Here is a 24,863-nt window from a genome sequence, read left to right on the forward strand (position 1 = left end):
TTCCCTATTGAACTCAGGGGGAACACTTCTATGGGCATCAGGAGTGTTGTCTCCAGCTGCCTTTGAATAGGGCTCTGTTGGCAGCGCTCTGTCACAGTGGGATGGAAGAACCCCTGAGCACTGCCTTGCTCTGCTTTGATTTCCCTGTTGCTTTCCCTCATTGTCTGTGCTGTCTCGCTGCACAAAAGGTTGTGAGACTCCTCATTCAGACAGGTTCCTTCTTGCCATCCTGTCTTTTAAGCATTTCCCCCCTGTGCAAGCTGGTTTTCCTGGTGGGTGTCAAGCAAGTGTTTAAGATCTCATCCTTCCTTCTTCAGCCTGACAGCCTGTGTGAGTGCATCCTCATTACAGGACATGGGTTTGTTGATATCACACGGCCCCTGGGCATCTGTTTCTTGTGTTGGGAAGCACTTCATGCCACAGACAAGGAGGGATGGAAGCAAAGAGGAGGGGCACATAAGCATGTCTCCTCTTCTGTGACTAGCTCCTGAAGCCTGGCATCTCCAAGCAGTCCTGGTGTGGTAAGAGATGGGAAATTCAGCTGGTGAGAGGGGAAAGAAGCCTTCTCCATTACCCCAGCTGGGTCTGCTCTAGCCAAGACCTGCTCTGAAGAGGGATGATACATCTCTGTATCTGTCAGTCTAGCTGCTTACAACCAGATCCTTTGGGAAACCAAATGCTAGACTTACTATAGATAGATGTGTTGCCCACCTACCTTATGGCTTGTTTTAGGAGTTCTTGGGGCACATGTGGCACTGAGAAGCCAACAGAAATGTAGAGGGGACAGAAGGAAGGCATCCCTGTTGCAACTCCTCTTTAATAAGCAGAAGTGCTCATGTTAGTGAAGGATGCAGGGAGAAACTGCTGCTTCACACCCAGCTCAGAAGGAAGTGGCAAAGCCTCCTTCCCTTCAGCATCCTCACTGAGGGGATGCACTGGGGGAAAGCTGCTGGTTTTCGACCAAAGCAGAGGTGCTTTGGTTACAAGTCAGCACCTCTACCCCCTCCCTGAGCCATGCAAATGGTGTCAAAGCTGGCAAAGACCCCTCTGAAACCCCCCAGTACATCCCTGTTTCAGCTCCTGAGCTGCCCCTGTATTTTGGCTGTTTGAGAACTACTTACAACCCCTGCTCTGGCTCTTGCAGCTGAACTGGGGAGCTGGGAAGGGATTATGTTGTGTGACAACTGGAGGTGGCTGCCTGCATCAGCCTGGGATTTGTAGGCAAGGCAGATGTGCTGGTTGCACACAACGATGGTCACACACGCGTCTGCCAAATGCTGTGAGTAATGGGATTTCTCAGCTCAATGGGTGGAACCCAGGGGCTGGAGGCAGAAAAGCTTTTCTACATGGATCCAAAATGTACTTTTCCAGGCTACAAGATTGGGAAAAAAAGAGTGAAAATCTGTGGTTTGGGTTGGCTGCAACGTGTCAGGCCTGAAACATGAAAATGTGACAAAATCTGCTTCATTCTGCTGCTATTTAGCTATTATTTTCATTTAAGAATTCAATGGATGAGTTTAAACTGTGTGAAAAAAACCCTCAAAATGATATTTTTCAGTATTCTTTCACCTCACTGAAGCTATTAATTGAATTTGACCTCAGCTTGTAAAATATTGGAAATGCATCTTGTGGAGCAGGGGGAAAAGCAGCCCATGAGCTGTTTGCTGAACAGCAGCCTGGAATTACATGAAGGGAAACCTTTAGTGGGAAGTTTAATATTCCTAACAGATGCCCTGCAAGTGGCTGGTCATTGGCTGATACCTCAAGACCCTCAAAGCAGCCCTGCCTGTCCATTAGCTGCACATGAAACCTAGGGGACATCATGGGACAATCTAATGCAGATGGACATTGAGCTTGTGTCAGAAAACCTTGTTTTCTAACCTACTGTTTCGTGCCTGTTTCCTCTTATTAGGTTAGCAGCAAGACTTGAGGAGCTGTTCGAGGAGGACAGAGAATGGGCCCTGATTGCATCTTCCCAAGTAAGTGGTTATTATCCCCCAGTTTTGCATGTAGCCATGAATTATTGATGGTCTCCAGGCTCACCAACCAGGGGACCTGGTTGGGGAGGAGAGGGGCTGATGAATAGGAATTGGCAATGTTTCTCAACAGCTCTAACTCCTGCAAAATGAAGGGTGGATGTATTCCTTCCTCCCTCTAACTCCAGCTTGGAGAGGAAGAGGAGGAAGGAAAGAATGAAGATAAAAAGAGGAGAAAAAGGAAGAAGGGAAAGTGAGAAGCTGGTAGCAGAGAGCCATGATCCATTATTCATCCCCTGTGCTCCCAGGATTGGTTATTATTATAAGGCATCACTACAGAACCTGGTCTCCTAATTTTTAATCACATTAATGTAGAAGCACCAGCCTTTCTGATTAATACAGGGATATAAATAGGAGGAGTTGTTTGGGGTTGTGTGTGGCTATTCCTGACAGCAGAGAAAACAGAGTTAACCTTTACATGCCTGGAAAGCTTAAATAGAGAATGAAAGAGAAGTGATACAGGATGGCTCATGCCTGTAAGAGTACAAACAAGCCAGAGAGACGTATGACAGGACCTGTATGGGGTTGGAATCCAAACAGATTATCCCTGAATGGGCATTGCATTGGAACCTGATCACAGAATCATCATAGAATGGTTTGCACCTAGAGCAGGTTGGTCCCACCATCCTCATTGGGAAGTATTAAGGTGAGAGGCCCCAGCAGAAGGTCTCCTGCTCCTCCCAGTGCACTCAGGACCTCAACTGAAGATGAAACTCCCTAAAGAATCCAGACCAGCTTCTCCCCATCACCCTCCTGTTTCATGTCAAATCCCAGGACTGCTGAAGGTTCTAAACCAGCCTTGGCCAGGCATTAACCTGCTCTCTGTAGCTATGGGCTGTGTGGATGAGTGAGGACAGCCTGCTGTCTCTGCTGCTTGCCTTCCAAAGTGCTTTGGGAATAGCATGCTTCCTATCAGCATAAAGAAATACAGATCAATGAGTGGTGCTCTCAGGCTGTGCATTCAGCAACTCCCTAAATTACTTGGCTAGTTAGAAGCTTTCTTGCACACAGACCCACCCTGCAATGCTTAATTGTATGATTAATCAATGAGACCATGCAGAATTAGGGCTGGCCTATACCCCAGGCTAACATTGCACAGGTGGCTCTAAACGCTCCTGGCATCCAGGCTGCTTGAGACAACAGGATCCTCCAGCAGTCAGCTCCTGGAAGTGGAGAAGGCAAAAAGCCCTCCAGCCACCTGTACTTCTTGCCCAATTAAAGCTAATGGCTTCTTGCTGTTGTGACTGGTGCCTCCTTGCTGCTGGGTTTGTGTGGCCAGCTTTGGGACAGGGTTAGGAGATTGGACTCGAAATGCTCACTGCTTGGCTGGGAGGGAGATAGTGAGCAGCCCTGAGGGTTGCTCTGAGCCATGTATCTGCAGGTAACATTCAGCTGATATTAGGCTCAGCCCAGCACCAGGAATGAGATCCCTTGTGTAAGGCATTGCTGATACACTGCTCATCTTTCCTATAGGGTCTGTGGCACTCTAGGTCCTGGGTCCATCCTGCATGTGTGTGAAGGGAGCAGTGACCAGAGGATGCTCTTGGTGACCGCAAGATGTTAAAAACCATTGGGAAGTCCTCCCTACCCCCAAAGCTCACAGTCTAGTGTAGACCAGAAGCATCCCCAGCACTCCACAGTAGTTTACTGACAGTGCTTCGGCTGGCACTCTGAGAACACAAGGCCCCATGGAGATGATGATGAAACCAAGCTGAACAAGGGTTATGTTTGCTCCTGTGTTCTGTGCCTGCTGTAAGCAAGCACTGGGGACCCCAGGGAGGCAGCCTGCAGGGATTCAGCTGACCCTCTCATGCAGAGAGGGTGGATCTGGAAGCTTTGCTCTGGTGTTTGTGTATTCAGACATCGCGTTCTGGCCTTGTCAAAGAGGAATGTTTGCCTCTTGTAGACAAGTCAAGCTTATGAGGGCACCACAATACACGTGCTCTGGCTGAGCGTACCCAGGCACTGCCCTCATCTGCAGGCAGCTGCTTGCTGCTGGGAGTAACTGCAATACAAAGAGTGGTTTCCTTTGCAGATCCAACCTGTGCTCCACACTGGGGCATTGTGTCCGGTTTTGATGCCTGGTTAAGGTGCTTGTGGAAGAGGCAGGATTTAACCTGCACCTCCTGCGTTCTCCTTATGCCCTGCTCCAAAATGGATCCTCCACGTGTGGTCAGTGTAGCAAGGGTGTGACTTTGACACTAAGCTTGGTGTTAATGATGATCAGCAAAGTGACAAGTTAATATAGGCTGTTGTATGGGTTCTGTGCTCCAGTGGGAACTGGCATGTCCTTTCCTGCTTGATACCTACAGGGAATAGCCTCCTCTTTGCTGTCGAGGTCTGATTTCCCCACCAGCCTTGGGGGTGTTCTGCAGAGTTGCTGTTCCACATGTTGCCCTTGAGATCCCGGTGGGGGTTTAGGTGCACTTGTGGATGTTGATCTTGGTTTGGGATAGGCAAAAGATGGAAGGGAAAGAGCAGCTTTCCTATCAGGTGAGATCAGAGATGGGCTTGTTTAATTTGGCAAAGTGAGGCTGGGAGCCTATGACTGGTTGAAGCAAAAGAATTGGAAAGGTTGGGAGAAGACAAGGGAAAAAGCAGGAAAACTTGGACACTGGGAGAGAAAGAAGGTTCTGTTTCATCAAGTACCTAAGATAGCTTCACAGGAGGAAGGAAAGGGGGTAGAAAACAAACCTGCTTTCAGGATGCAGCTTGGTGCACTGGATAAGAGAATCCCCTTATAGGGATTGTGTTTCTGGCAGCAGTTTTCCAGCAGGCTGCCTAGGGTCTCACTGTATTATCAAGCCTGAAGGCTATAAATTGTGAGGGCCTAAAGCACTGCAGAGCAGCTTACAGCTACATGAGTGTTCAGCTGTTTCATTTATCAGGACTTCACACATTTAGGATTCAGATTTCCAGCAGCTCTTCAGAGCTAGGAAGGATATAAACAGGCTCTTAGGTTTTGTCCAGCACTTTAAAGGCTGAGATTTCACTGTGTCTTGGTGCTGTCACGGGTTAGGGTATTTTCAGGGTAGCATTAACCGGAGTCGTGGCAAGTCTTTGGGGCTTGGGGGAACCTAATGCTGGACTGCAGTCACAGCTCCCCCTAACCATCCTGGTGTGCATCCGTCCTACATCTCCCTGGTGCATTCAGGATTGCAGATGAGGAATGTTGGCAGGTAAGTCAAAAGGAACAACACGGGGCAAGTGATCTGAGTTTACAAATAGGGTTAGTGCCAGGGCTGAGAGTCCTGACTCCAGCTTGTAATATTCCCCCCTCCAAGCATGACTGACCAGATACTCCTTTGCATCCTGCATCTAAACCTGGAGCCCATTCCTGCCCGCAGGCTGCTCAGCAGGGTAAGGCTCAACTCTTCTGCAAGGGAAACAATCCGTGTCCTTCCCTACACAAGGCAGGCTGGAAAGCATTCAGTTCATGCTGTGCACTGTCAGCTTACAGAGGCCATGCTGGCTATGGGGTGAGCTCTGGCACTGCTTCAAAGCACACAGCTCCCTACCCATGTTCCACCAGCCTCTGCTCCTGCTGGGATTGGCATGGAATGGAAGGATGGATGGTTGGAGGATGCCTTCCTGCAGGTCTCCATGCCAAGCCCTGGCAGGGTCGCCCACCCTGGGAAGGCAATTGCATGGTCTGTACAATACATGAGAAGAAATGGCCTCAAGCTGCACCAGGGGAGGTTTAGTCTGGATATTGGGAATAATTCCTTCCTCAGAAGGGTAAAGGTATTGGAACAGGCTGCCCATTCCTGGAAGTGCTCAAAAACTGTGTAGATGAGGCCCTGAGTGACAAGGGTTAGTGGTGGCCTTGGCAATGGTTGCACTTGATCTTGAAGGTCTTTTCCATTCTGGTTGATTCTCTGTCTACAGATCCTCTGTCTCCTGTGTCCAGCTTGCTGCTGCCGGACCTCTGCTGCCTCATTCCTCTCTCTGACCCAAGGCAGCTGAGCCTGGACAGCCTGAGAAGCGCAGGTGCCCTGGGAGAGGGGCCTGAGCACAGCCAGTGATGGAGGAGAGGAAGCGGATGGGAACAGCACAGCCTGGGGAAAACACACTGAAAAATAAATCAAAGGAAACCAAGGGGAGCAGGGAGAAAAATAGTGATGAAAGTTTAAACAGCGCATCTCTTCCCTGGGCCTATTTGTCTTGTGGCACTTTGGTGTATGTGTGTCTGAGCTGCAGCAGCGATGCTGGCTCCTCTGGTTCCTAAGCGCACACAGGGATGCTGCTCTGCCACCAGGGAAGGGTAAGAGCTCATCACCCAGAGCAACCTGCATCCTTGCTTCCCTCCTGTCCGCCTGCAGCTGTGATGCACAGACCCTCATAAGCTGCTGATATTTCCCCAGACCTGTTTTTTACCCCCTATCAATCTATTTCCAGCCACTGAAAGTCCCACATGTTCCAGACTGCTTTGGATCTGGGTTTCTCCAGTGGAATGGTGGCCTGCTGGAGAATGCAGATTAATCAGGCACAGCTAAAGCTTTGCCTTCATTTAACTGCAGCAAAGCTTTGCCTGGACTTGCCAGCTCAGCTCCACTTTCCCACTGTGCCCAGGAGGGGCTGATCTTGCCCCACCAAACCCACCTCATGTTGAGCACTATTGCTGTAATACTCTTTTTGCTTTTACATGCTTTTTCCTCCTCTTTTCCTAAACAGCCATAGCTTTCTCATGTGCTCCCTTTTCAGCCATCATTGCCTGTGCTGAGGTGTGAGATGTAATTGCCATTTCAGATGTGTGTTGGTTGTTCCCGTGGTTTTGCTGTCCCCACTGTTTGCACAGCAAGTGAATCAAGCCCAGGGGAAGGATGAAGATGTTTCACCCTTGTTAACTCTGGGTGATGGGGAAGATGGTGTGCAGCACTTTGAGAAGGCAGCACTGCCCCTGCTGCTCTCTGTGGACAAGCTGGGTTAGACCCACCAGCCACTGGGAAAGCTCCTATCTTGCCTTTGCAGCTATAGCAAGAAGCTCTCTTGATTCCACCACCTGCACCTGGGCACAGAGACATGCTCCTAAGCATTGGGCTTCAGCACAGGTTGAGTGTGGAGAGATGGAGAGGCTTCCAGGACCTGTCTGTGAAGGAGATGGGCTAATGTGGGAGCAGGTAAGGATGTGGGGTGTTGTTTACAGCTCACCTCTATGCTGTGGCTGTTGGTAACAAAGTACAGCCATGTCTGATCTATCCCTTTACAGCACCTATACCCAGCCAATACTTCTCTTTACAGGTCAACAATTGCAAGTCCTTGGAGATCCCCTTTCCTAGGTGGGGATGAGCTGTGCATTGTATCAAGTGATGTTTATTCCAGCCCCTGTCAGGGGAGATTCCTGCTCAGATCCCTGGTTGTGTGGCTGTGGAGGAATCCAGGGCAGCTCACACCAGGGAGACCCACCAGGGAGATGGAAATACAGCACTTAGCTGTTGTGAGACAAGGACGGCACACACAGGGGTAAGCTGGGAGTGGGAGCTTTGATCTGGGTACCAACCGAACCCTCCTGGGTGGAAAACGACATTAGAAATTACAACTGAATGCCTTAGGAGGAGACTAATTCCATGCCATGCCCTAGATCTGTCAGTGCTGCTCTTCACTTCCATCTCCCCAGTACTGCACTCGTGCAGAGCAGTTGGACCCAAGCCCACTGGAGCATCCAGCATGGGGGCTAGCACAGGTTAAGACACACTTCTTGCCCAATATAAATGGCCTGACCCTCTTACACAGTCTCTCACACCCCAAATCCTCCTGCTGTTGTGCTGGAGAAGGTCCTAACCCCATTCCCACCATGGGACAGCAGGACTCCTGTGGCGTGCCATGCAACCATCTGCAAAGTCAGCCCTGTTGTAGCTTTCCTGGTGCAAAAGTGTAATTGCAGCCCAATACTCTGCTCCAGCAAACAAGGAACAACTCCTCCAGCTCTGTTTTAAGTGCTGTGCACAGCATTTAGAAATCAAGCAGATGACCCACTGATGATGCTCTCTGGACGACACGTCCCATGTGGGCCTTGCTAAATGCCAGGGATGTGCCTACATTGCAGAGTTCACTACCCTGTTCCTTCAGCAGCAATAAGGGCTGAGAGAATCATTAGGGATGAATCCAGCAACCATCAGAGGAGCTGGATCGATGAGCTGCAATGCCTTATCTACAACAGTGGTGGGGACAGATGTGTTAGAGAAAACCAAACCCAGCCTTTCCAGGATGGAGTGCGATCAATCACAGCGTTCCCAGCATTGACATGTGTCTGGGTTCAGCCTGACTCTGGTTATCAGACAGCAGCACAGCTCCATTGCCTATGGAAAAGTTCAGCCTTGCAGATGCAAACTTTGCATGCCCTTGTCTGCCCTCCTGTCCCACTGAGACACTCCTGAGATCATTTATCCTTGCATAAGGTCCCCTATCTGCGATAAATATACAAGTCTTTAAGGTTCTGGTCAGAGGGAATTCCCCCAGAGCTGCTGTTTGCACTCAGGTCCCCCCTTTGAAGGCACCCCCACCACCCATTAGTACAATTGTATAGTAGGAGAAAAATAGGGCTGCAATGGCAGGAAACCTTCCTGGTGCCTGCTTAGAGGTAGAACCTTGGGTGGATACATAATAGGGTAGATTTAGATTAGATAATAGGAAGAAGTTTTCTTTAATCCATTCTGTAATCCTTTAGGTTTGCTATGTTTGGTGCTTTTGCAAGGGTTTCTCTCTGAGAGGAGCACAAAGATACAGGGGTCTGTATCATCTTTAGGGATGAGGGTGCTTGTGTATGGCACCCTGCAAGGCAATGGGCAGGTTCCCTGGTGACATCCTCACTAGAAATGGTTGTTTTGTAGGAAAAGATCTAATGAAAGGTGGTCAGTGATGAGAGAAGAGACTGAAGAGTGTGGGGAAAAGAGTGAACAAGCCAAGCTGAGCTAGAGCACCTACAGATGGGTGCAGAGCTCAGCTAACCACATCTTCCCTGCATCTCCTCCCAGCCCATCCAGCCAGGGCAATGGTGTGTTATCATTTCCTACCACCCCAGATGAATTGATTTTGAAAGATGCTTTGCTTTAAGAGCAGTTTACAGCTTGGTGAGTGTCAATAGTCGAGCAGTGAGAGGTGGGAGGTGCTCATCAGCTCACTGGGGATCTTTAATTCATTAGGTACCAGAGCCCTCCTCTTGCTGCAGGACATGGTGTTTGTTTCCTTTGCTGTTAGGCAGGAACCACCTCAGGCTGCTCCAGAATCTGCTCCCAAAAGTCTTTTTTCTAAATAGGATATTGATTTTTTCCCCTTTCCTTTTTTCTCCCTTTGACGGATGGTGTGTTCCAGAGCAGTGTCTGCTTGCTGGAATTTCAGTCGTTTTTAATTAAGGAATCAATAGCAAAAAAGGCAACAAGTCAACGGGGACACATTTTGGTCAGGGCCTCTTGTTCCTCCTAGAGGGTGGTGGTGCGTTTGAGCTGGGAAATGAGGCGAGGAAAGGGAAGGGGAGCGAGCACAGGGTGTGAGTGACAATTCCCAGGAGCTCCTGCAGCAGAAGGAGTTGTGTTTCCTTCTGATTTTGTGGTTGATTGGGGTTTTTTTCCTCCATCTAACATCTCTGAAACATTATGGGCTGAAAAGCAGCAACTCCCTCAAGCCTGGTCTCCTCCATAGACACAATTAGTTATCCCCTGATACTGCCTGCACAAAGCCACGTGGCCAAGACAGCGCTAACTACATCCCAACTCCCACCATACCAACTATCTGCTCACCTACAGCGCTCAAGCAGGAAGAACCCTGCTCAGCCACAACAGAGCAGCCTCAGGAGGAAGCAGCGTGGATGGCGTAGAGTCCATCAGCAATCTCAGCCTCATTACAAACAGTGATCCCTTGACACGGAGCAGCGATTTACAGGCACCATTAGCCAGAAACAGAGAGATGCTGAGAGTGGCCTATTTCCTGCACCTCCTCTATGCCACACGATTCCTGAAGGATAACAATAATTAGCTGGAGTGTCTCAGGGATGATTGGCAAGTCCCTGGGGCTGGAGTTCCCCTGATGTGCTGTCCTCATCTGCAATGCTTTGAAAGCAAAGGAGACAACTGTGCCGAGCAGCCAGCTCTGAGTGGTGAGGCTGGGGGCTGTACCTGCGGGGCTGCTTTGGGATGCTGCCTCTAGATGTGCTGCTGCAGAGACAAGCCAGGCTTTGGGTGTTCCCTCCTGCAGCAGGTAGGACTTGGCTCCTGCTGTTTTCTTCCTCACCCCACTCTGAGTGGCCTCTCTGCTTTTGAAGCTTTAAGGGACCTTAAAGCTCACCCAGTTCAGCTTTAAACACTGCCAGGGATGGGGCAGCCACAGCTTCTCTGGGCACCCTGTGCCAGTGCCTCAGCACCCTCAATGGGAAGAGCTTCTGCCTAAGAGCTCAGCTCAGTCTCCCCTCTGTCAGGTTAAGGCCATTCCCCTTGGCCTGTCACTGCAGGACCTTATCCAAAGCCCCTCTCCAGCTTTCTTGTCAGCCCCTTTATGTAGGGGCTGGGAATGAAAATGACCTTAAACAAGGAGGTCTCTGCACTGTGAGCTCTGCTTCTCACTCCAGAGAGGGGTCAGTGAGCACAGGGTACAGCTGCTCACTCAGAAATCGAGTCTGTGGCATTGCCAAGGGAGACCCCTTGGGGCATGGATTGCTTTTGAGAGAGGCAATGCCTTGCTCAGCTTCCGCAGGGTGGGAGGGATGGGCAGAAAACCTCTGCCAGATAACTCAGCAGCACCAAACCTGTGCTGCTTTTGTCACATCATTTCTCACTCTTCTTATAGCCCAGATCCTAAATGCATTTGAAAAGAGGAGGAGCAGAGCCTTTCATCACAATCAAACCAACCTGTTTCTAGTCCTCAGTACTGCAGAGCTTCAGAACATGACCCTGGGATGCTCCACCAGTAACGGAGGCAAAGCATTTTAATTGTCACTAGAAACCCCTCACTTCTTCACACAGTCTCAAGGCTTTAGGAACCTGACATCTGATTCTGGAGTGCCTCTTGTGCACGGAAGCTGTTCCTAAGCCTCCCTGTGACAGTGTTCACCCTGGTGCCTCCAAGCAGCAGGTTCACAAACAAAGCCTCGCCACCAATAAAGAGGGTCGTGCACATCTGCAAACAGCCCTGTTTGCATCAGAGCTTGCTTTGGGGACTGTTTGTGAAGGGAAAAACACTGAGGAGTTCTTCATGAGCTTCCCAGCTCTAAGCAAACTGTTCTATTGGCCAGGCTGTGGCTCACTCTGCCCATCTGGGTCCAGGACCCATCCTTGGTGCTGCCAATCCCTCTCGAGGGGCTCATATGTCCTAATTCAGACCATGTTGTGCCATTGCAATCCTAATTTCACCCCATCAATAATTGGCTTTGTCATTATTTCTCTGGCTCTTTCATCTCCAACCCAAACAGAAGGGTGTCCCCTGCCTGCTCCTTGTTGTCCCTGTTTGTTCAGAGGGATGGATGAGTGTCACTGAACTCCACAGGGATGCCCAACACTGCAGGCATTGTAGTAAACCCAGGGATTAATGCACTGATTCCTCCACCCTCCTTTGCTCAGTTCTTGTAGCCTGAAGCATATGTGTTACAAGCCCAGGCAGCAAGCAATTAGGGTTGGGGATCCTAACCAGGAAAGGGGTGTGCAGCAATGCAGAGAGGTCAGGGGAGCAGGGATACATTAAGTAAACATGACTCATTACAGTGGAGAAAAGGAGGATGCTGCTGCTGTGCTGGCCTTGGTATAAACCAATTCAATTAACTCTTTGTTGTGCTGCACTAATGCAAAGCTAGGCTGAGAACAGGGAGAAAACTTAACTCCTGGGGGGTGGGCTTTGATTTCTCCTCTTTTATACCCTCCATGGTGCCTGGGATGGTACAAATTGACTTGAAATCTGGCTTGAGATAACCAATAACTCCTTGTTCTTCTTGCAAATACCCCCCTTCCCCAATGCTTGCCAGTTTCTAAGAGTGGTTTTCACAACAGAATCACCCCCAAAGCACAAAGTATGGTTCATTTTGCCCTTCACTGCAGCAAGGCAGTGGAGGAATGAGGTGAGACTCCAGGACTGCCTATTCTGGGTGCCATTCACAGCTCTCCTGAATACTCATGTGTGATGTGAATAGTGAACGCTCACTTCCCTTCCTGATTCCCCATGGTAGGACCTGCAGGAGGAAAACCCTTTAACACAACCATCACTGGCCTCATCTCCCATGAGCTGGAGCCAGAGGAAAGGAGACACTTGGAATGCAGGAGTAGGAGCAGCACAAACATCCTTTGGGGCTGGCTCTGCCTTTTCCACCTCTCTGTATTGGTACCTGTCCCTGAGGGATCACATGTGCCATCACCATCCTGAAAAAAGGAAGGTTTTCCCCCTCATTTTAACTCACTCATTTCTCTTACTACTTCTTTTTTGAAGGAAAGAAGTGGAAGAAAGAGGACAAAACCTAAAACCTTCTCAGAGACTTCATGTGAGCACTGAAACAGGAGAAGGAAAAGAGAACATCTGCACATATTCACTGCAAATACTTTCATCCTGACCACTGCAGCCTTAGCTGGCATCTTCCCAAAGTCCAGCTGAAGAGTGCCACATGTCCACCTTTCTCCAATGCTGATGATATGAACAGCATCCTTACCTGCTGCAGAAGTTCTACCAGCCACTGCACTTAGCCTGGTTTTGCACATAGAATCACAGGTTGGATTGGCAGGTACAGCCTAGGTGGCATTAAACCAGCATGGAGATCCTGGATTAAGAGAAGAGCCAGGAGCTGCCAAAGACTCCTCATTCAGCATGACTTTGATGCAGAGAATTAAAGATGAGGTGATCAAGTAAAGGTGATGAAGTTGGTGAATAAGATGCTATTTGCAACGCCTGTCAAATTGATGAATTTGAACTGGAAGGAAAATTTACCCAAAGTTTGGGCCAGAGACAATATTATTCATTGTCTCCACCATCCTCTGCTACTCTATTATTTAGGATGATTCAGCCTCCGCCTCAGGAGAAGCAAAGCAACAGTCCACATAACCCACCCGCACTGCCACAGCCACATCTGCCTGCATCAGCTCTCTCCTAGTTACCTACAGAGTCAACCCTTGCAGAAATCACACTGAGCTCATTGATAATTCACTTTGTGCTGAAAAGAACAAACCCTCAGCTCACCTGATGATTATTTTGTGGGGCCCACTGCTATTAAACCAACCTCCAAATTCCTTCTTGCATGATTCTTCCTAATGCCAAGCACCAGCTGTCACTTTGGACGTATTAAGACATGCCTTAAGTGCAAGTGAGTGTTGGGTTTAGCATCGCTGGGGGAAATCCATCCCTCTTGCTATTGCTCTGAGAGAGCTCATGCCCTGAACAGGAAGCGTGTGATGAGCACTTTGGGCTGGATCTTGACGCAGCAGAGCCTTCAGCAAGCTTATTAAAGCTTGGGGGGAGGTTTGGGTATTACCCTGTAGTTTTGTGGGTTGCCATTATCATAGAATCACAGATTGGTTTGGGTTGGAAGGGGCATTAAAGCTCAGGTTGCTCCAACCTGGCCTTGAACACCACCAGGGATGGGGCAGCCACAGCTTCTCTGGGCATCCTGTGCCAGTGTCCCACCACTCTCATAGTAAAGAACTTCCTAATACCTAATCTTTAATCTCCCCTCTGTCAGTTTAAACCCCATATCCTGTCCCTACAGGCCCCTCTCCAGCTTTCTTGTAGCCCCTTTAGGCACTGGAAGCTGCTCTAACATCTCCCCTGAGCCTTCTCTTTGTTATCAGAGCAGGAGGAGGCTGATGAGCAAGAGGGAGATGTGAATGCAGATTTCACACAGAGGCAAGCCAGAGATATGGGTGGTTGCCACTTCCCATATCTTTTTTGCCCAGTCAAGTACCTCAATCAACACAGAGCATTAGGAACAAACCCAGAGGCAGCTCTGTGGCAGGAAAGAAAGAGAAGCAGCTGAAAAAACCCTGTATTCTTCATTTACTCTAGTTAATTTTAGCCTAATTTGATCACAATATTGCTCTGTAAATATCGGCCCTTCTTTAATAAGTCAGCATTGGCCACGGAGGTTGCAATTGCGATGTAATCACCCGGTGTATCATAAAAGACTTTCTCTGTTAATTGTTAGGAGGAACTGGAGCCATTCTGCAGCAGGTATGGGATTGCAAAGAGAGATAATTATAACCAGATCTAATTAGTAATTATAACAGACCTCTCCTAGAAATTGCTTTTTACTTAAATATCCCCCCAGTGCTCCTAAAAAGACTTTGCTGGTTGCACATCAGTGTGCTGGGACAAGGTGTGGGTCCATCTGACCCCCATCCTCACCCCGGCATGTGATGTGTCCTCAGCACAGGCTGAGGGAAGGGAGCAGGGAAAAGGAGCAGTGAGGCAGAGCTGAGACAGGAGAGGGTGCTCTCGCTGCAGTGATGGAGGCATGGAAGGAAACGGGGTGTCCTGGTGCTGGGAATTGCAGGGTGAGAGTCCTGCTGCCTGGATCCACATCCCCAGGGATGCTTCCCCTCCCCATAGTGGCATAAATCACACAAGGTTTACAGAAGACAGGAAGAATAGGAGAGAGATTACACAGACAGCTGGGAGATGGGTGGTAATGGTTCTGGTTTCATTTCTCTGCCATGTTAATGGACACAACCCTCCCAAACCTGTCCTGTGATACAGTTCCTGCCTCCAGAAAAGAGCCTGGGGCTCCCAGATACTAACATACAACAGAGCACATCATGGTAGATGCCATACAGCAGCAAAGGAGATGTCCAAGCCCAGGGAGGCCAATTGCTGGAAACTTTTCAAACCTCTGCAGTTTTACTCTTCCATCCTTCTTTGTGTCTTTGCACCAGTCAAAGGTACCTTTGAATAGCACTAGGAAGCAAAGCACCTCCAAGTCCTGCCTAGGGAGCTGAGCAGAAAGCTGCAGAGCCAGAAAGAGAAGCTTGTGCATGAAATCTGTGCTCCAGTTCCAGCAGGTTTCCTGAGCCTGAAATCCCTCTTCCAGCTCTCCCAGGGTTGTGGGTGCTCCTTGTCCTTCCCACCCCACTGCGGACATCCTTGTGCTGCCTGTTGGGGACTGAAGCCCTGGTACCACCCGAACTGCTTTGGAGGATGGAAGGAGAAGATGGGCAGCTCAGCCTCTGCAGCAGATCCTTATTTTATGCAAACTCACAAACTAAGCAGAAAAGTACCAATGAGGACAACTTTGGTGATGGAGGAGCAGGAGGTGTCTTCACGTGGTCCTTTCTGTAAAGGCAGGGCAAGAGAAGCTAGGGGTAATTAAACACAGCTAGCTGAAAGACAGACTGGATGGCCTAAAAGGATTTCAGCCCAGACTGTAATTACTGGGCTGCACCAATTCTGACCCATATTAGCCTATGCTGATGCAGTATATTTTAATGTAGTTATTTCCTCTCAAACAGAGCCATCTCCAGGGGGCTCGTTGGGCAGCTGAGTTAGTTCACAGCTGGGGACAGTCTAACTAGGCCAGCACTGCAGGGTTGCTTTAAGATTATCATTCCTTTTCCTGCACATCTCAGTATCATTCCCAGCAGGGAGCACCCACAGACAGCAGCATGTGCGCAACACACGTGTGTGGTGGTGGGAAACCACCATGTGATGAGCAAGTGGGATGCCACCAAGACCAATGGGATGTGATGCTGGGACCAGGATAAAAGCCAGCTGGAAGGTAGATGATGGTGGAGATGTGTGTGCTCTTAGGAGGCAGTTTGAGGGCTTGGAGAGACCTGAGAAGGGACAGTTCTTTGGTAGCTTCTGAAAAGCATCTCTCACCAAGGTGGTACTCTGCATATTTAGGGTCCCTTCTAACCCAAACCATCCAGTGATTCTACGACATGCACCAGACATTCCTAATCCCAAATGCCATCCCTGAAACACAAGCAATCCCACTGCAATTCCACTGCCAGCTCCTGATGTGGATGAAGAGACCTGGCAGCTCCATCACATGCATGGCCTGGAGCGAGACACATTCCACATCCCACTGTGTTATTGCCACAGTGCCCGTCTCCCTAATCAGGGCTTCTCACTCCATGCTGACCTTGTACCTTCCGGTTCAAGGCCCCTCTATGGCAAAGCAATTCAATTAAGCCCTGGTGCACTGAGATTGCTAAAATCAAAGGGGGAGGGAATAAAAGGAGCCCAACAACAACAGCAAACCCACCCTCTGGAGAACAATTTTCTTCTATGGATTTTTAAGACCAGTGGCTCAAGAATCACTTTCTCGTTTTTGTGCTGTCTCTCCAGTCAATAAATAAGAAGGAAATAAAGGATTTCAGAGAAAATAGAATGCAGTCAAAAGGTAAATTGTGGTCTTAAAAGCCCCTAAGAGACTGTCACAGACTTTGAAATGTTTCCTAGTTTGAGACCATTTCTTCCTGACTACATGGTTTCCTCTCCTTTATTTGTATCTCTGGGAGGTAATCTTTAAAACTGATTTTCCCCTGGTTGCATTTCATCGGCAAAGAAACTAAACAGGCGGCTGCATTACAGTAATAACATCAACATTTCAGCCACCTTCGCCTTAATTATTTCTCTGTCTTGCCAACAGAAGCAGTTAAAAGAGATTTATATTGGGGTGGGAGGGGTAAGCTGCATGCGTGTGGATGGGGAAGATAACCTGAAACAACCCATTTCTCCCTTGTTATATGTTCACCAGCAGCAAAGAAAAAAAGGAGTAAAATAAAGAAAGAAATACCCAAGGTAAAAGGTTTGGGCCATTTAAGTAATAATAATGTCAGCATTTCACCTGTCTCTTGCTTAATTATTTCCTTCCCTCAGCTCCGCCACCTGAACCAGTTTAGATAAGATTTCAGTGTGGATAAGGAAGAAGAACCTTTATTCACCATAGCAGATAAGCCACTTTTTCCAATGGAAAGGAAGAGAATACAGTACTAAAGCCCTCCTGCCATCGAGTCTGATTTATCAACAGCCTCTTAGCAAAAGCCACTTGCTGCTAAAAGCTTGTGAAGTTTTGCAAAATACGCCCGGATAAGAGAAAAGCACTTGTAAAGACAAGAAAGGGAAGCTGGAGCGTGCCAAGCAGCACGTCAGCATCACTGTCGGGCCAACACACATACCCAAGGTCAACCCAAAAGGCACAAGAGTGACAGGACAAAGGGGAATGGCTTTAAACTGACAAGAGGAGAGATTTAGATTAGATATTAGGAAGTTCTTCCCTGCTGGCACAGTTTGCCCAGAGAAGCTCTGTCCAAGACCAGGTTGGACAGTGCTTGGAGCAACCTGCTCTAAGTGGAAGGTGTCCCTGCTCGTAGCAGAGGGTTGGAACTGAGCTTTAAACTCCCTTCCAACCCAAACCACTCTGTGATTCTACGATGCATAAAGCCCTTCATGAGCAGAGAAAGGAGCTGGGTGCCCAGAAAGGCTCCTGCACCAGGGATGCTGTGTGCCTGCATCTCACTGCGGGCGCTTCCAGCTCCAGCCTTGCCAAGCCGCGTGTTCACGGCTGCCAACGCGCGCCCAACACAGCCGCAGATGGGACGCTCGCCTGTGTGCAAACATTTCCCAACACCTTGAGAGACTCGTGAGGGTTCCTGGAAGCTGTCCAGCCGCAGGAAGGAGCCTCAGCACCATGGGGAGAGGGGCTGGTGGGGAGGGAGATGCTGCCGCAAGTGGCAAGGAAGAGGATGGGATGCTCTTGGGTGCTCTGCACACCACTACTGATGCCCCAAAGCAACATTATAAGGATAAGCAGCTTAGAGTCTCTCCCTCTCACCTACAGAGTCTGTTTTTGCTATACAATTTCCACCCTTCAGTGGCTCCGATGTTTTGCCTGCGTTTCGTTGCTGACCCTCAGGCCAATCCGTAAAGCAATATTTGCTCAGGGTTTGGAGTGTGTGGGTGGCTTTTTATAATCTTTAAAGTAAATCCAGGGTGGGCAAAACCTTTCCCTCTTTCTGGATGTAAAATGGGCTTGGGAGCAGGACTGTGTAAGAAGGCAGTAGGGGATGAGGAGGGTGCGTTTCTGGATGTAGTGGATGAGCAAGGGAGGGAAAAGATCTTGCTTTCAAGCACAAGAGTGCATGGACCTGTACATTACCTGCTTGTAACCTGCCGGCTCCAAAGGGGTGAGGAACTGCTACCCTGCTCTGTGCTCCCCCTTTGCACCCCAAACCTCCTGTCTCTCCAACCCAGTGCACACTAACATGATGCTCCTGCTTCAGCCCACGCCAGTGGGGCTGGATTCGACCCCATGCCTGTTCCCACAGAGCCTGTTTATGCTTATGAGCTCCTCCAGCTTCCCTCTGCCTGGCCTTGCCTTCCCACCCTGCCTCGCGTCTGATTATATTGGGTCTGCATGTGTAAGTACAGCCTCCTGCCATCCTAATCATCTAAAGTGGCTATTTGAATAACAGTTGTTGGTGCCTGTAGTTTCCTGTAATTTCCAAAAGGAAACAAATCCATGCAGACTGCAATTTTGTGCCTATGAATTTTGAATGAATATCTTTAAGAGCCTCAATTTCTCTCCCTTCCTTCCTTCCCTCCCTCCCCTGCATCCAGACCCAGCTGAGCAAGATGCTGCCACCAAAGGGTCTCAACTGAGTGCCTCTGAACTTTCAGGGGGTGGATGTTGGGCTATTGAGGCTTGATGCCTCCTAGGAGAGACACTGGCATTCAGCTGGCCAAGCACAGTGCCACTGGTTGAGCTTGCTCAGGGAGCTGGAGGAGGAAGGTGGCTGGATTTCACTGACAGGAGACCTGCTCCATGGCAGGACAAAGCAGGGCATGGAGGCAGAAGCATCTTTCAACCTAAGGTTTACATATTCTTCCCTGCAAACTAAGCTTGGGAGGTCCCTCTGTACTCTGTTGGTACCTGCCCTTTGGGGATGCTGCTGTTGGCCAAGCTCTTCACCTCGTAACCCAGAGCAGCTGTATGGCATCCCTCCTCCAGAGTTATTTCCATGACAGAGACAGTCCCTATTTACAACCTTCTCCCTTTCAAGTTTCTCCTCCTGTTCTGCTGTGTGCAGCTTTATGACAGTGAGGGTTCTCCTCTTTATGACATTGTTGTTTTTAAAGTGGTTTTATCACCTGGTTTTACTGCAAGATTACTGTAGAGCACCCCAAGTGCCATGGCAGTGAGGAGGGAGAACAGCTTTGGAAATGCAGCAACTCTCTCCTGAACAGCTTGCTGCCTTGCTGGGGAAGGGGCTGTGATTTGGTGATGGATAGAGCGCTAGTTATCCAGTATATTTTTATCCATAGATATATAAAGCACTTTGTGATCCCAGTGGATACAAAGCACTATATAAATGTAAATCATTATCATTATCATTAAATACCTTCTGCATCTTTTAAACCTACCAGTTGGAGTCAAATACATACAGGGCAGCTGGTACCTGCCTTTCACTGGTGAACCAAGCATGAGGGGTGCGATTGCTGTCTTTGTTAGCAATTAAATGTGATACCATGAAAGCCTCTATTTTCCCATTGCAATTTTTCATGCTGCCTCTGATTTGAAAGTCGCTTCTCACCCACTATGAGAAATCTCTGCAAACTCCCCTAGCAGGGGAAACAGCCACCATGGGTGCATGGATGCTCCCTGTATTATCTGGGCTGTCCGGTATGTTGGGGATGGGAAGATCCCCTGTGTGCCGCTTGGTCACAAGGAGAAGAGTTTAGTTGCTACATGATTTATGACTCAAAGGAGATTATAGACACTTGTCTCCAAAGCTATGACTCTGCAGCATTTCTGCTTGGCCGCTGCCCAACCCCTGAAATAACTGACTGCAAAAGCCTCCTGGATGTCATCCTTGTTGCAGCCATAACTGCAATGAATGCAAGGTACAAGGAAGAAGAGGTTTAGAACCCAATGTTTCCCATTTCTGCTTCACCCCAGTCCTTCCTTTCTTTAACAGAGGCATTTGAGCCTGAAAGACTCGCTCAAGGTCACACATAGAAGCTTTGGCAGGACGCAGAACTTCCATCCAGGCCATCAATCACTAGATTCCCTTTCCACCAAGGGAACAAGCCAAGCAGGCAATGTGTTGGTGCCCCTTCCTTTGTTCTCCTACCCATGCTGAGCCTGTATTTTATTGCTAAAGCCCGTCTGTGTTCCTGTATCTCCAGCAAAGCCACCAGCTATCAACAGCTCCTAATGGGAATTCATCTCCAGCTGCATGACACCCAGTGCGATGCTTCCACCCTGATTCCTGCTTCCACCCCTTGGAAATAGCCATTGTTTCTTGGGTCACTGGAGAGCCGGCTGCACTGTTGCCCCATCCTTGGCAGTGTTCAAGCCCAGGCTGGATGTGGCTTGGAGCAACCTGGTCTAATGGAAGATGTCCCCGCCTGTGGAACTAGATGAGCTTTAGGGTCTCTTTCAGTGCAAACAATCCTGTGATTCTATTATAAAAGGGATCCCAAACCCATCCTCATCCTACTATCATGCCACAGATAAATCAAAATCAAATGTTAGTCCAAAATGCCACAAACAGCACTGAAATGGATTTGTAACAAGAGGGGAGATTCATCACAGGGTTTTCCCAACCCTTTCTCCACTGTGACATGGGGAGGAGGCTGGTTGTGGATGGGAGCTGTGTGAGGAAGCCTGAACTCTGGCTCTGACGGGGTAATGCAAGACATGCAAAAAGCAACCTGGCAAAGAAAGCATCCCTGCAGACTGGCCCAAGCAGAGAGCCGGAGTGGGTGGGCAGCCTCCACCTCCTCAACAACCGCTTTACACATCCCCTCCCAAAGCATTTCCTCTGCCCCTGCTGAGCCCTGGCTTCATTCTTCATTAGGGTGGATCGATAAGAAAGCAGGGGCTGTCAGTCAGCTGATGCCACGCTTCGAGGGCCTCATTCTTCTCTGCCAGCAGGCAAGGGGAGGGGGAGTCAATACTGTTGTCAGGTCACTAACAACCCACCAAGTTCCCAGCAGTGATGGATCCCTGGCTGAGCAGGCACAGAGCGCAGCGCTGCAATCCATACTGCACCCGTGCATGCATGCGGGAGAGGCACAAAAGGAGCTGCTGCACGTGTGTATAATGCCAATACAGGGTGGGATATGGATGGAGGAGGTTTGTCTTGATTGACAAGAGGGAGAAACACATGTAGGCATGCAAAGCAAATAGGGATTTTGCAGAATGAGGTGTCCGCTATCCAAAAGGGCATAAAGCAGAATAATCTCCTCTGTCCACTACGTGGAGCAGGAGCTATTAGATGGTGGATTTGGGGGTGAGATGGTGAGGTTTGTGCCTGGAGCACGAGGTGGTGCAATACAAGCAATGAGCATGGCAGGATGGAGGGATTTTGACACATAGCAAGCATACCCCCCCCAACGTTTTCCCAGAGACATTCAAGGCCAGGCTGGATGTGGTCCTGAGCAGCTTGATCTGGTTGAAGATGTCCCTGCTCATTGCAGGAGTAGCTGACTTTCTAAAGCCCCTTCAAACCCAAACTGTTCTATGATCTCCAGGCAACTTCACAGCCATCTGAACTGGGAGCAATTGCTCACTGTATGAGGGGCAGGCAGGTGGGCAGAACAGCAAGAGGGGCTAGGAAGGGCTAAAGGGATGCAGCCACCACTGCACTGAAGGGATGACAGAGCATTGGGAAGGGTTTCTATCAGCTCTATGTGCTTTGCATCCATCAGCTTGCAGGCTCCACACAGAGAAGCCAAATGAATTTGATGAAAACATGGGTCAGGCCCTCCCTGCGTCGAGGCAAGAAATCTCAGATCGGTGCAATAACCCCAGCATCCATCATTTCTAACCGTGTTTCTTCCTATTTACTCTATGGTCCTTCAGTCCTCAGCATTCAGCTGGGAATGCTGCTGCAACTCTGAGAGCATAAGCACGGAGAAGTCTGATGGGAGAGGTGGCAGACCAAGTGATACAGCTCAAAGCAAACAGGCTTCCAGGCACACCAATCTTCCTTCAGCATTCCAGCCTGGCTCTGAGGTGCTGACAGCTCACCATTCATTTACTGACAGAACAAGCAAAACCTGCTGGTATCACCTAACCCCGGGGCCCTGGGCTTTCAGAGAACATGAATCTTGCAAGACCACTCAGAGATGGTGTGAGCTGGTAACATGGGACCAGAGGTTGGGGGAGCGGAGGCAGGATCTCAGTAGTGAACTTCCCTCTGTGTGATCCAACACCAGCCACTGCTCAGACACAGCCCTGTCCTGCCAGGAAGGAATATATTGATCATTCCTAATGCATTTGATGAATATATATGGATATATTTACATTTCCTGAGTGAACAGTGGGCTTCTCCCATTTTCACAACTGGGCACACTGAGCTCTATCCCAGTAGCCCTACAACAGCACAGAAAGGCAGCAGAACGGTGAGTGTATCTGAAATGTGAAACAAACCCTGTTCTTAGCTTTCCTCCCCCTGTATTTACGTAAATGAGAAGTTGCTCTCCATCATTAAGGAGCCTGAGGGTGCTGGATGTGTCCCACACAGCATCTCAACCCAGCACCACACAGCCAGATAAGATGTGCTCAATGGGGCTGTAAGCGAAATGGTTTTGCTCTGAAGTAAGGAGAAAGATCATGTAGATGTTGCTTTGCCTTCCTCCTCTTCCAGGCCAGGCCAATCACTCCAAAATGGGGGAAGAGGAGCACTTCCCAGTGAAACCCAGCTTGGGAGGACCCATCTACAGCTGAGTTTTTAGCATGTGGTACCTCTCTTTGATCTAGCTACAGACTGCACAAGCCAGAAGCTTCCTTCTACCTTGCATTTGTACAGCACCAAGCACCTCTGAGACCCTGGGATTGCCTGGCTGGGTATGGTCAAGCCTGTGGAGGTACCTTCCCACCCCAGGAGCCATGCAGGGATGCTAGCAAAGAAACCCACCCACCCTGTGCCATCAGAAGGAGCCAGCTCAGCGCGCTGTAAACTTAAGCTGCTCAGACATGACATCAAATATTTAGGTTATCTGGGATTTGTGCTGGATTGTTTGATGTTTCTGTTTCATTCCCAATAGACCCCGTTGCTATTTTACCACTGAAAGTATTCCCAGCAGAAGATGCAGCTTTGTGAAGACCCAAACTTTCTCAAGGAGAAGAGATGGTGGGGGAGAAAATGACATTTTCATCACTTCTCTCCTGTTCTGACTTTATATCCTGACTCTCTACCTGCTGGTTTAGGTTGAATTTTGCATCCAGAAGTTAAAAAGCACGGAAAAGAGGGTCCCAGGCTGCACTGTTTCTGGATCTGGAGCATCACCTAGTCTCTCTTTTACAAACACTGAAACCCAGCCTTTCATAGGCCATAACCTCTTTATTTCCTATCAAGCCCTCCAAAGAGCAGGAAAGCTGGGAAACACAGATGTCTCAAGCTGCCAGCAATCATCTTGGTAATGGAAACAGCTTACTCTGCTCTGTAGGGGAGGACTGGGAAGACTCGGCTAGAAAGAGGATTGGAATAGAAGTAAAATGAGGGAAGGGGTTGTGATTGAACGTGAATGTACTTGACACCAAGGTGACCTTCCTCATCTCCTGTCCCTGGCTCGTGCCATCTTAAAAGGCAGAAGTTCTCACTTCAAATTAACTTAATCTGTAGCGTTAAATAATTCATGTTGATTAAAGAAAGCTTTATTTCTAATGGGACACACGTGAAGGCAGAGTTAATATTAGAGGAGGCCGTGGAGGGGGAAGAGACGGGGAATTAGATTGTAAAAGGTGAATGTACAAGTTAATTAGCTATCAATTATTCACCTTAAGTCTCTGGAAGCAAACTCTTCTGCCCTCATCCTCACTCCCCCATGCTCCCTTTTCCTGGGTGTCACTGATTCCCCACCAGCATCCCTCTGGAACTGACCCTTTCCCTGCATCGAGCTGCAGAGCTAGTGGGGTACAGGAGCTCGCTGTGGTACAAGGCAGGGCTGGAAGCATCTCATCTCCTACTGGGGAGGACCACAGGCCAGGACAGGCTTGGGATGCTCCTGCCAACCACTCTACCAACAAGCTTCCTCACACCTCGCTGTCTATATGCTCTTCCCAACCTGGACTCCCACCAGCACTGAGGCTCTGTGATGCCACCAGCAGATCAGTGCAGTGAGCCCAAGCTCCCTTTTCCATCCCCTCTCCTTCCTCCCAGGGATGCCAATGTTCTCTTTGAGGTTCCTCCTCGCTTGGCTGCCTCTGAGATACAGGAATTCAACACTAATTAATGTGCCTGCAATTCCCAGCTCGGCTGCAGGGCTTCCCATTCCCTCCTGCTCCCCCGGGGATGATAGGATCCACAAGCCAGCCCTCTGGCTCCTTCAACAACACGGGCTGGCATATTTAACAACACACATCTGGTGGCTATATAATCTCTTGTATTTGCCCTCCCTGCTCCCAGCTTTGATGGAAGACCGAAGGGAACTCTCCAGTGGTTACAGCCAAAGTGTTTGCTTTGCAATTCCTCTCCATCGCTGTCTGATTTTATTTTCAAATCTCTCCAAGTCCTAATCAGGCTCATACTTCACTTAATTAATACCCCAGCTTAGTTAAACACATCATAAATTAAGGAGCCCTGCCGTTAAAGGCGTACCAGGTAGCAAACAGCCCTCCAGTGGCTTCCCAAAGCCTGCCTGTCTTGGGCTCCCCTGCCAAACTGCTGCCCTCAAAACATGGATGCCTCCATATGTCCCACATCCCATCTCATCAGCTTGATCAGTGCAGTGACTCCTTCCCTGGACAGGGCAATGGTAGGAGGCAAAGTGAGGGAGATCCTTCAGCTTTGGGATGGGTGAGCCAAGTTCCCAAGCAATAGTTATCCCTGAGACTCCACCAATACAAGATCTTCCCTGATGCTGATGCCACTAATAGGCTCATCTGTCTGAATGTTTGGACTTCCAAGGCTATGG

At 49.1% G+C, this 24,863-nt stretch overlaps 1 protein-coding gene across 1 annotated transcript in view; it reads right to left on the bottom strand.

The window, feature by feature from the left end:
• Positions 1–24,863, bottom strand: part of KIRREL3 (kirre like nephrin family adhesion molecule 3) — a 263,163-nt gene that overhangs the window by 39,209 nt on the left and 199,091 nt on the right. The window lies entirely within an intron of this gene.

The sequence above is a fragment of the Melopsittacus undulatus genome, chromosome 15 (assembly GCF_012275295.1).
Source record: "Melopsittacus undulatus isolate bMelUnd1 chromosome 15, bMelUnd1.mat.Z, whole genome shotgun sequence".
NCBI classification, from domain to species: Eukaryota; Metazoa; Chordata; class Aves; order Psittaciformes; family Psittaculidae; genus Melopsittacus; species Melopsittacus undulatus.